Genomic DNA, 12,126 nt, shown 5'->3' with positions numbered 1-12,126 from the left:
TTTTAAATCAAATTATAAGGTGAATTACAGGAAATTCAGTGGCGAATTCTCGGATTATTCCCTCCAAAATATTAGACCCATATCACGCAAAGTTGGTAAGCGTCGTCAAATAACCAATTAAAATTAATAGCTAGGAATATCCTACCCTAAACTGCCGTCTTAGGCAGATTGTAGACATTTACAACGAAGTTGTGAATATCGATAGAGAAAACACTTATGTAACTAAGTATTACTTATAAATAGAGCCCGTATGTTAGGCAAAATTCCTTTTTTAAACTGTATATATGAAATACCTATTAGAGATAAACACGTTTTCACACATTTGGGGAAGATAGGCGCAATTTTTATTTTGCTCCCGTTGCCTATTTTAAGGTTAAATGCCTTTTTTTAGCCTTTTTACGTCGTTATTGCACATTTCTATATTTTTAATGCATTCAAAATAAACTGCACATAAATTATATCAAAAAACAAAAAGGAACTGTTGTACAAATTAAAAATATATATTACCTCACACAAATATTTGCTGAGAATCTTATTCTCCGGCAATACAAATGTTTCCAAGAAGTCGTAAACTTTTCTCCCCTACCGATTCCACCTTTTATGTCACTTAAGAAAGATGTTTGAACAGTATAACCCTCAGTGTTCAGGTCACTTCGGGGTTTACCAGCAAAAGAAATGGGATGAGGGAAGTATTAAAAGCAAATCTCCAGGTCCCGTTACTGTTGTCGTTTACACGCACAAGTCACGCGTACTTTGAACTCTCTAATCCCTTCTCACACCCCTCTTTTTGAGACAATACACAGTCGGTTTTTCCCGATCTCTGAAAGAAAGTAGAGACAGTCTTTCTGAAATAAGTTGTTTTAAGTTTGCTCCAATCATTTCAGTAGAAGTAGAAAGATCTTTTTCCACCAAGAAAAACGTTCTGACAGGCGGCTCACTGTGACAGTTGACAACTTAAAAAAGCATCTTGTTGTGTCATGTAACAATGGAAAGTGAGTACCATATGAGTTAGTTTATTAAGTATTTGTCTATTTTTTGTCTGTTTCCATGGTAATAAATGCTTATTTCACTGTCTATTTTTACTCTTTTAGTGCCTATATGCCTGCCTATTTTAACCAAAATACATGCCTAAACATCCGGGCTCTATTTATAAATATTTTAGTATTTAACTTTGAAGTGTCCTCATGCAATTTTTGAATAAGCTTCAGGAAAGGAGTGAAATTCAGTGTTTAGAAGACGACTCCGTGCTTACTGATCATATTGATAATCGATAAGAAGTGATGCTATCTCTCTCTCTCACACACACACACACACACACACACACACACTGTGGCGCTACAGTTCTTGTAGAACCTTGGCAGCCCTACATATGTTCTTTCAGGTACTTCTACCCTCTACTTGTCTTCTCCATTTTTTGCTCTCATCCTTACCACTGTTCACCCCATCAATCCATCTTGCATGCGGTCTTCCTGTAAATCTTCTTCCTCCTTGTTTTCCATTCAGTGCTTTTCTTGGCATTCTTTCATCAGGAATTCTGTAGCTTATACATGTTCCAACCACTTTAACCTCTGTACCTTGATTGATGTTACTAAGTCCATTTCGTTATAGAGTTCATAAATTTCTTTATTTGATCTCGACCTCCACTCCCCTCTGTCGTTTACTGGCCCAAAAATTCTTCTCAGCACTTCTTTCCCATGTATTTGTCTTTCATCCGTCTCTGTAAGCTTCCACGTTTCGCTTCTATACATCACACTAGGTCTTATTATAGTTTTGTATGCATTTATTTTAACTTTTACTTGTAATCCTTTATTCCCAGACAGTAGCCTTGCTTGTATTTCTATACGTGTAGGCCTATCATTTTTCTCTGTAGGCTAATTTGGAAACGTGAATTTTTAAACGTTTCTGTCTTCTCAAATTCATAATCGCTTAGTTGTATTTGAGTCTCTATGTTTTTAATTATGACAAATTTTGTTCTGCTTTCATTTATCTGTAAGCTAATATCTCTTACTGCTCCTTCAAAGAAATGATACCTTGTATTTAAAAACACAATGTTACCAAAATATGCTATTTCTAAAAGCGTTACTTCCAAAACATAATGATACTTCAAAGACATATGCTTCATTCAAAACATGTGATACAAAACATATATTTCCAAAACATATGTTAGATTCAAGTCATATCCAAAGAAATATATTTTCTAAACGTAAATTAATTAGTTTCAAAATATTTCCAAACTCATGTGCTACTTCTAAGACATCCAAAACATATGTTACATCCAAAACGTAAGTTACTTCCACGACACATTTCCAAGAACTTGCAAGTTGTATACCAAAATGTGTACCATTTCCAAGACGTATTCCAAAGGATGATATTGCCAAGATGTTCTGTACGCTATTTCCAGAGTATCTGCTATTTCCAAGATATATATTTCCAAAAGTATTGGGTTTCTGAAATATATGCCACTTCCAAAAGTTGTCTTACTTCTTCAACAAGTCCTGCTTTAAAAATATTTCATACTTCTAATGCATAAACTATTTAAAAAATTAAGGAAATTGTAATGTATTACATGCGTCTTAAAAGATACATTCTAATTCTTTGCCTTTATTCTTGTGAAAAATTATGAAGTGAGTAAATTTGTTTATGCCATATATTTCCTTTTAACGTTAGCAATCTTAACAATCTGAGCTAAGTTTTTATTGTGAAGCTTAAAGTCAAATGTGCAAAATGATACAGCGGGAACTTCAAAAGAAGTGAGAGCGTTGAACGGACGAGTAAAAGTTAATCGTTTTTAAAGGCTTGAAAAGTGTTTTTTGAAGTAAAGCGTGTGTCCTATTAAAATCCAATCTTAACCATTAACTTCATTGTTTTCGGATAATCAGTAAGCTTTTAACATTTATTGCTTTCTCCCGTTCTGAATGGAAGTCATTCAGTATCTGCAACATATTTCGAAGTTATTGGTAGGACAGTTCTGTTCTTTTCTAGCACAGTAGATTACGGCTTCCTTTCCAAAGGCTAGGAAGACAGTTATTTTTTTAAGTTTATATATATATATATGTATAATTTTGTGCGTGTTTATGTATATGTATATATATGTATATGTCAGATATGTATGTGTTTATGTGTATATATGTATATAATTTTTTTATTTTATTAGTCTGACCCACCATAGTGGGTTTGTCTTGCGACACAGAATAGCTCACAATAAGATTTGAATAAAAGTATAGTCAGGTTTCAAAGAAAGAAATTAAGATATATCGAAAAGGATACATAATATTATTTAAATTGAGTGTACATCATAAAGATTTTGACGAAATACCGCTGCGGAAAATTGTAGTATGGTTGTGATGATGGCTTCTTGAAATTCTCTCTTCAGCTTGTATTTTTCTCTCCACTTTACTTCATATCTTGAGACACATACGGTACTGTAATTCGTAGGTACTAAATTCACATTAAAGATAAAAATAAATAGATAAAGAAGTCTACGTATGGACTCGTATTTGCGATTCAAAAAAATGATATCATGAATCACTAACAATTTATAGCATTAGTTAATTTTTTTTGCACTCCCATGCACTTGTTTCTTGAATTGGAATTTCTAGGCTAATTTTACATTCTTCAACATGGAAGTACTATCACTAATTATAATTAATTTAGTAACATACTGTACGCAAGAATAAATTATGAACAGGCGTGTTATAGCTGATCTTGAATGCACTGAATTAAAGATGAAGAAATATGTAAGTTAATCGAATACAATTTAACTTGTATGGTATTTTGTATTATCGTACTGTGGATAATATCCAGCCCTATGTTGAGGTTCTCGCATCATGCATCCCTCGTTAAAATATCTGACAGGAATATCTGAGATGAAATTTTAACAAAATCACTGAATCATTTACGTACTAAATTTTAAAGTATTGGAAGTATTAAAGTTTGTGTATGGGAAATAAAACCTTTTTATCGTTTGTTTATGTCCGAAATCCATCTTGATCCACATAATCTAGTTATAATCTACACATAAGCATATGTATACAGTATACATATACTATGTAACACAGAAGTCAGTTGACAAATGGGAAACAATAATTTTAAAACGGAAATAATTATTGTACATGGTAACATAATAATGTGTTCCCTCCAAGATATTCGTAATGTAAGTGACGTTTTTCATTTGTACTGTTAGGTTGGCAGTACATATTGGCCTTTTGTACCGCTAGAATTCTCCACCTTTTGTCTTCTTATCAGTTTTCCTGAATTTGATTCTGTGGAATATATAAAATGAATACAGAACGTAAATAAATTGAAGTACGCCATGCTATGGTAAAGAACAATGCTACAGTTAGTTTGTGTTTTGTTTCGTTTATTTTCTGAAGAGTTATTATTTTGATCTGAGGAACAGTTAAATAAGATAATGTTATTGTTTATTGTTTTCAGTAGTGATATTGATATTCATTGAAAGTTGGAGAGATCATATTGAGTCCTGAACAGCGAGTAGAGTTAGTATCGTATTGTTCTGTGAGAACAATCACAGGAGAAGCTGCAAACGAGTTTCATCTTCGTCATCCTGGCATTCCAAAATTGCTATACCAAAACGTAACCAAATTATTGCATAAATTTAAAACAACTTTCAGTGTATTCGACAAGAAAGGAAATGGTCGTCCCAAATCTACTATTGATGTACAGCATTCAATAGACATGATTGCGAAGATGACAGTCAGCCCTAAAAGGTCAATGCCCTTTGTGGGTCGAGGATGTTGTATCATTAGAGAATCTGTTCGCAGAATACTGAAATCTGCACGTTTTCACCCCTACAAATTACAGCATTTACCCACAATCAGGGGCGGCTTTCGAAGGGGGGCTGGAGAGCTGTAGCATCCCCAGACATTTGTGGCTCTTGTATCGTTTTATGTTGTGAAATACATTTATTATACAGTCTCTATTTAGAGGCTCGAATTTTTTTTAATTTCATTCTCATTGACATGCACGCAATCGTTAGTGAAGTCACTCCCTCCCCTGGTGCTGCCAGCGCGAAGCCAGAGACAAGGACTATGGGTGAAGCCATCTCCCCTGGAGCTGCCAGTCTCGTCTCGGATGCTTTGCGCGTTAGTTTTACTCCTTCCCCTGCTACCCCCTTGCCATGAAACCAGAGTTTCCAGGCGCTGCAAATTTTGTAGCTGTTTGTCAGTAGCGCGCAGTTTTAAATACATTTTCTTTAATGTTGTGTGTATAACAATTGCAACAATGTTTAATTCTGTACATTATTTACAATGTATTCAGTTCAGTAACTTAACAATTCAAGAGAAATGTGAAATTAAGTGCCGTGTTAGATATAAAACAGTGTTCGACAAGCCGACAAAAACAATATACGAGAATGTTTCATAATTGTGATGTGTTCAAGAAGTTTGTGTGGTTGACAGGCTGTGATATTAAAAATGAACTATTCTGTTTTCCATGTCATTTGTTTGGTGGCGATTCTAGCTACACTCAGGCAGAACCGATCTTAGGAAACTAAATGAAAAGATTAATTAACATGCAAATTCGGCGAAACATATAAATAACACCTTCAACTTGGCTGTGTCGCGAAGAGTGAATATTCAGGAGAGTTTAAGTTCAGCTCATAAACAATCTGTTGAACATCACAAAACTGCTTGAGAAAAAAAAGAGAAATGTTGTCTAGAATTTTATTATTGACTGTATCAAGTTTTGTAAAACCAACAAGTTAGCATTACGAGGGCATAATTAAAAGATAGGATGAGATACCCAAGAAAGTTATGGGGAATACATTTGAAGGAAACAGGAGTGTAGGACGACCAAGACTGCGATGGATGGATGGATTGTTAGAGGATCTAAAGAAAGTGGGAATTAAAGGATGGTGGTTGGTTGCCAGGGACAGAGATGCATGGAAGAGAGTTCTAAGGGAGGCCGAGGCTCAAATTGGGCTGTAGCGTCGATGATGATGATGATGATGATGAATTAAAAGACCGGTCGATGTGGGTTCCTCCAAGTGGTGACCGGGGGGTGCAATGGTGGCTCTCGTGCTCTTCTTTTCGGCCATTTTTCGTCCCATCACCAACCACTCCTCTTCGTTCTCTCTTCTTTTTCATCACTATTTCTCTCCGCCGGCCGCCATTGCATGCGGAACGCCCACCACATCATCATAGCCATTTTCACCTCTCCATCCCCGCTGTTTTTGTTCTTGCCACGTCCGCCACCATGACGGGATTTGTTAACAATGCCTGATGAGGCTTTATTCTTCTTCCCCTTCTAATTCTTATATCTATTATTAGGTTAAGTTTCTTAGGTTTATAACTCCCGTCTCACCAGCGGGGATCTTTCCTATCTCCGTGGTCCTGTCCCACGGTTTCGAGCGCGACTTCCAACTTGTGTGGCCCGACAGGGCGCCCAGCAACGAAGCAATAGTGGACCCTTCATACTGCCCCTATATGTAAGTCTAGGTGCGGAGCCCGGACCAGTAGTCATGTACACTCACGTGGAGCCCCAATGGGGGCCCGGAGCGACTTAAACGTCCCGGTGACCGATTCTGCTCGCCGGGGCGGATATATCGCTCCGACGTGTTACCGCTGACGTATGGGAGTCGCAGTGTAATCAACCACAAGTCCCCTGAAGCTGCGTGCGGTCTCGGATTGCTCCGGCTTTGGGAGGGTCGGTCGGAGTTAGCCGCAGTAGTCTGGCACTTGTATTCAGTGTAGAGTGGGGAGCCACGGGCGGTTATTCCCGTGATAGGGGCATAAAACTGCGACACGCCTCTGGTGTAAGACTTGCCATTAGGTGTGTAATGACCAGTTTGAAGGGTAACTTGCGTGAAGTGGGTTGCTTGGGATCGGGCTGTGGGGGGGTCCCCACGGCCGGCACAGACCGAGAAGACTTTTTTGGTGTCTTTTTCTTCCGCCCCCCCGGTGGCAGGCTGACGCCGACGGTTCCGTAGGGGGGGGGCCAGTTTCAAAATGGCTTCTACGCGCTCTTCTTCTCCTTCTTCAGAAAAAAGTAATAAGAAACATAAGACAGGAGAAAGTACGACTGGTGGTCATATGACGAAAATTGCTATGGAATTGGACCCTGAGAAAGTTACTGTAAAAGTGCCGCCTCCAAAGTTTATCAGTATCACATTGGACGGAACGGAAAAAACTATGAAAGACATTAGTCCATTCTACGTGAGACGTGCGCTCGATGGACTCGTTGGAAAGGTCAAAAATGCAACTCGACTCCGCAACGGTAGTCTCCTCGTTGAGACTGCATCTGCAAAACAGAGTGAGACGCTGTTGAAAGCAAAGTTGCTGGGGTCATATCCCATCAGAGTTGAACGACACTCCTCGCTTAACACCACGCGAGGAGTTGTGCATACAGATTCTCTAGGTGGTCTATCAGATGAAGAGATCCAATTAGAGCTGGCGGAACAGTCCGTGTCCAAGGCTTACCGTTTAATACGGAAGCGGGACGGACGGACTGAACCCCTGAGCACAGTCTTTCTGACCTTTGAAACGTCTCTCTTGCCAGAATATATCTTTGTTGGGTATGACCGTGTCCCTGTGCGTGCGTATGTGCCGAACCCAATGCGGTGCTTTAGGTGCCAACGGTTCGGACATACGCAAAAACGTTGCACAAACAATATCATCTGTGCAAAGTGCGGCGGTGCAGACCATGGGGATTCCCCATGTACTGGCGCCGAGCACTGTGTGAATTGTTCTGGGGACCATGCTTCAAATTCTAAAAACTGCCCAAAGTATATGCTGGAAAAGACGATTCAAGAGCTTCGAGTCCGGGAAAATATTAGCTTCTTTGAGGCACGTAAGCGTATTTTAGATAAAGAAAAGAAGGCAACTGAAAAGTCCTATGCGTCTGTACTGCAGAGAGCAACAGAGGGAATCGATGCCACCACACAAACGCCACCTCTTACGAACATACCTGGGAAGCGAATTGAGATCGCAACCCAGACATATGTAGACGCCGCTACTCAGACTGCTGAGTCAGACGACACTTGTGGACTTGACATCAGGCCTTACGTCCCTAAGAAAATTATTGCTATGACAGCAGAGAAGGATTGTAGGCCTAGTAGAACACCAGAACGTCGCAATCCTAGTTCGGGTGGCAGGTCGAGATCACGTTCTCGATCACGTCCTCGATCAAGATCGCGATCAGGAGTGCGACGAACTGCAAGTGAGTCGCCGGAGTCGAAGACAAAGCAGTCGCAGGCAAAAGCATCTTCCCATAGAAAGGAAAAGAAGAGAAGATCCCCTGTTAAGCCACCAACATGATATAGCTCCTCTTGATGACTGATATTGTACAATGGAATGTGAACGGTGTACGCAGCAGATATACAGAACTACAGCAATTGATCTATCATGAAAACCCTGCTATTTTATGTCTCCAGGAGACACACCTTCGGCCCGAAAACTCCCTAAGTATCTCGGGATACTACGTTCACCGGTACGATCACCTTGCCGGTATTCGTGCCAACGGAGGTTGTGCTCTCCTATTCCGCCAAAGTATCTTTTCCTCTGTTATCAACATCAACAGCCCACATCAATGCATAGCCGCTCGAGTCACTCTACCTTCCATCCAGTTCTCAATAGTCTCTGTATATATACCCCCAGACACACCTTTCACAGTCCAAGACATTGAAGACATTTTCTCGCAGGTACCTGCTCCATATCTGGTAGTGGGGGATTTTAATGCATCCCACCACTCATGGGGCTCAAATTCCGATGATGACAGAGGAAATAAAATAGCAGAGGTATGTACCCGTCTAAATCTTGTTACCCTGAATTCAGGGGAAGCAACACATCTCTCCTTAGTTTACGGTACATACTCCATGATAGATATCTCCATTTGTAGCCCAGTTTTGTCCACGCATTTCGAATGGTCTGTGATTCACGACCTACATGGCAGTGACCACTATCCCATTCGAATGCGTATGTCCGCTTTACGTCCGGCGGAATCTCGATCTGCAAACTGGGTTCTTAAAAAGGCGGACTGGGTCGGATTTTCGGAGTCCATATCATTCGATGATAACGGACATGAAAATGTGGACTCCGTAGTAAACCATTTCTCAAATGTGGTTATAAAGTCAGCGGAATTATCTATCCCCCGGTCGTCCTGCAGGCCAAAACGCTTCTCTGTCCCCTGGTGGACGGATGCCTGCAGAGATGCAATCCGTGACCGCAAACGTGCTTTACGCCAATTTGAGCGCCATCCGACCCAAGAATATTTTGTCCAGTTTAAACGTCTTCGAGCCAAAGCTCGTCGCATTGTGTGCGATGCTAAGAAGACGTCCTGGACAAATTACGTCAGTTCATTGAAATACAACGTCCCAGCTAACACCATATGGGACAAAGTCCGTCGAATAATGGGGAAACGTAGTTCTGTAATTCCGGGCCTTCTAAACAATGGAGTAACGACCACCAGTCCAATAGACATTGCTGAAATATTTGCTACCACATTTTCACAAATAAGCAGCTCAAATAATTACGACCCGGAATTTCTGAAAATCAAAGATACTGCAGAAAAACGAAACCTAAATTTTCAATCTGACAACACTGAAGACTACAATGCACCGTCCGGTCGAGGTGGGTTCCTCCAAGTGGTGACCGGGGGGTGCAATGGTGGCTCTCGTGCTCTTCTTTTCGGCCATTTTTCGTCCTATCACCATCCACTCCTCTTCGTTCTCTCTTCTTTTTCATCACTATTTCTCTCTGCCGGCCGCCATTGCATGCGGAACGCCCACCACATCATCACAGCCATTTTCACCTCTCCATCCCCGCTGTTTTTGTTCTTGCCACGTCCGCCACCATGACGGGATTTGTTAACAATGCCTGATGAGGCTTTATTCTTCTTCCCCTTCTAGTTCTTATATCTATTATTAGGTTAAGTTTCTTAGGTTTATAACTCCCGTCTCACCAGCGGGGATCTTTCCTATCTCCGTGGTCCTGTCCCACGGTTTCGAGCGCGACGTCCAACTTGTGTGGCCCGACAGGGCGCCCAGCAACGAAGCAATAGTGGACCCTTCATACTGCCCCTATATGCAAGTCTAGGTGCGGAGCCCGGACCAGTAGTCATGTACACTCACGTAGAACCCCAATGGGGGTCCGGAGCGACTTAAACGTCCCGGTGACCGACTCTGCTCGCCGGGGCGGATATATCGCTCCGACGTGTTACCGCTGACGTATGGGTGTCGCAGTGTAATCAACCACAAGTCCCCTGAAGCTGCGTGCGGTCTCGGATTGCTCCGGCTTTGGGAGGGTCGGTCGGAGTTAGCCGCAGTAGTCTGGCACTTGTATTCGGTGTAGAGTGGGGAGCCACGGGCGGTTATTCCCGTGGTAGGGGTATAAAACTGCGACACGCCTCTGGTGTAAGACTTGCCATTAGGTGTGTAATGACCAGTTTGAAGGGTAACTTGCGTGAAGTGGGTTGCTTGGGATCGGGCTGTGGGGGGGTCCCCACGGCCGGCACAGACCGCGAAGAATTTTTAGGTGTCTTTTTCTTTCGCCCCCCCGGTGGCAGGCTGACGCCGACAGTTCCGTAGAGGGGGCCAGTTCAAAATGGCCTCTTCGCGCTCCTCTTCTCCTTCCTCAGAAAAAAATAATAAAAAACAGAAGACAGGAATTGATACGACTGGTGGTCAAATTTTGACGAAAATTGCTATGGACTTGGACCCTGAGAAAGTAACTGTCAAAGTGCCGCCTCCGAAGTTTATCAGTATCACCTTGGACGGAACAGAAAAGACAATGAAAAACATTAGTCCATTTTACGTGAGACGCGCACTCGACGGACTCGTTGGGAAGGTCAAAAATGCAACTCGCCTACGAAACGGTAGTCTCCTTGTCGAGACGGTATCTCCAAAACAGAGTGAGACGCTGTTGAAAGCGAAGTTGCTAGGGTCTTACCCTATTAAAGTCGAACGGCACTCCTCGCTGAACACCACGCGGGGAGTAGTGCATACGGATTCTCTGGACGGTATGTCTGATGAAGAGGTCCAACTAGAACTGGCGGAACAGTCTGTGTCCAAGGCTTACCGTTTATTACGTAAGCGGGACGGACAGACTATTCCGCTGAGCACCGTCTTTTTGACCTTCGAAAAGCCTGTCCTACCAGAGTACATCCTTGTCGGGTACGAGCGTGTCCCAGTTCGTGCGTATGTGCCGAACCCAATGCGGTGCTTTAGGTGCCAACGGTTCGGACATACGCAGAAACGTTGCACAAACAACATCGTATGTGCGAGGTGCGGCGGTTCTGACCGTGGGGAATCCCCGTGTGCCAGCGCCGAGCACTGTGTGAATTGTGCTGGGGACCACGCCTCCAATTCTAAAAATTGCCCGAAGTATATGGTAGAGAAGGATATCCAAGAACTGAGAGTCCGAGAAAATATTACGTTTTTCGAGGCGCGTAAGCGTATTTTAGATCAACAGAAAAAGGCGACGGAAAAGTCCTATGCAGCAGTTTTGCAAAAGGCAACACAAGCAATAGTTGTATTTACGCAAACGCCACCTCTCGTTAGTATACCTGGGAAGCGTATTGAAAGCGCAACCCAGACGTATGTAGACGTTGCCACTCAGACTGCTGAGTCAGACGACTCGTGTGGCCTTGACATAAGGCCTTATATTCCAAAAAAGATTATTACCGTGGCGACAGAGAAAGACTCTACGCCTGGTAGATCGCCGCGACGTCGCGCTCCCTGTTCTGGTGACGGGTCGAGATCACGGTCTCGATCAAGATCACGATCGGGCGTGCGGCGATCTGCGAGCGAATCCCCACGGTCGAAGACCAAGCAATCTCAGTCAACGGCACGAAATCCTAGAAAAGATAAGAAGAGAAAATCACCCGTCAAGCCACCATGATAATTTAGATCCACATAATGACTGATATCATACAATGGAATGTGAACGGTGTACGCAGCAGATATGCAGAACTACAGCAATTGATCTATCGTGAGAACCCTGCTATTTTATGTCTACAGGAGACACACCTCCGACCTGAACATTCCCTGAAAATCTCGGGATACAATGTTTACCGGTATGACCATCTTGCCGGTATTCGTGCTAACGGAGGTTGTGCCCTCCTTCTCCGCCAGAATATCTTTTCCTCTGTTCTAAACATTAACAGTCCTCATCA

Source organism: Periplaneta americana, chromosome 4 (genome assembly GCF_040183065.1).
Source record: "Periplaneta americana isolate PAMFEO1 chromosome 4, P.americana_PAMFEO1_priV1, whole genome shotgun sequence".
In the NCBI taxonomy this organism is placed as follows: Eukaryota; Metazoa; Arthropoda; class Insecta; order Blattodea; family Blattidae; genus Periplaneta; species Periplaneta americana.
This window is presented reverse-complemented; position numbering follows the sequence as displayed.